Source organism: Octopus bimaculoides, chromosome 1 (assembly GCF_001194135.2).
Source record: "Octopus bimaculoides isolate UCB-OBI-ISO-001 chromosome 1, ASM119413v2, whole genome shotgun sequence".
Classification (NCBI taxonomy): domain Eukaryota; kingdom Metazoa; phylum Mollusca; class Cephalopoda; order Octopoda; family Octopodidae; genus Octopus; species Octopus bimaculoides.
The window spans coordinates 77,582,111-77,583,346 of record NC_068981.1 but is presented as its reverse complement, the minus strand read 5'-3'; positions in this window follow the sequence as shown (position 1 = coordinate 77,583,346).

Here is a 1,236-nt window from a genome sequence, read left to right as displayed (position 1 = left end):
TCCCCCGCCACCGCTTGACAACCATAACTTAGTACTTCGGCAAATGTGAACGATAGAATGAGTAACAGGCTTTAAAAAAACAAGTACTAGGGTCGACACATTCGACTGAAATTTGTTCAAGGCTGAACTCCAGCATGGACACAATCTAATGACAAAGAAATAAAAATAGAAGATAGAAGATACACGAGAGATCAGAATCAAGCTGGTGGTTTGAAAATATTCACAAATAGGCAAACAAATACTTACTTATATTTATAGTAGAAACCATGAGAAACACACATATGAAGGATATAGCACTCATTGGAAATACAAGCATAGCTAGCAGCTTGCATATTCTCACACACACATACTCACACGTGTACGATCTCGCTGTGAGCAGATGTCTATATGAACGGTATGCAACGTGGATGCTTGTACACAGTGCTATGTAAGTGTATACTCATACATTGTTATCTGTGTGCGTGCGCATGAGTGAGTGTGTGTGTGTGCCTGTCCATATACAAACGCAAGACCCACAATATAAAAATAAAAGTAACAGAAATATAATAAAAAGTAAAAGCGATTTTCTAGTAGCGTTTTGCATAACGAACATACATAAAAACATGTTGGAGTGGAGCAGAATAGGAAAAAGTAAAAGAAGAAACGTTCATTGAAATGTAAAAAGAGGAAACCGTTTTGAGGGAGAATATGATGCGTTGTTTTTTGTGTTTGCTGGAGCGTGCTGCTCTGTTGTGTACAAAAATGCCAGGCACCGAGAAGTACTTAATGGGGTGGCCAGGTGTATTGAAATGGTGGGCTACAGATTAGTGAAATCGATCATCCGGGCGACGGTCTGTTTAACCAACACATTGAGTAATACAGAATTTACATTTGAATCAAATGCTCAATGTTAGCTGCAGGGTAGCTGAAATTTGATGCTGGTTGTCGCAGGATTTTGAACCCGTGATTGTCATGGTGCAATTCATATAAAGAAAGATGTGACATATCCAGTAGACAAACTTAATGCTGAGTGTAGAGGGAGTAGGGCTAGGGAGTTTTTTTGGCTAATAGTTAAAGTCTTAAAGGTACTTGGAACTCGCGAAAAAAAAAAGGGCAGGTGTGAAACATAGGAAGAGTTAATGTCTAGAAGAGAAAGCCTAGAACTTATTCTATCGGTTCTTTTGTCAAATCACTAAGTTACGCTAACATACACTAACAATGGTTGTTAAGCAGTGATGGTGGGGGGGGGGGGACAAC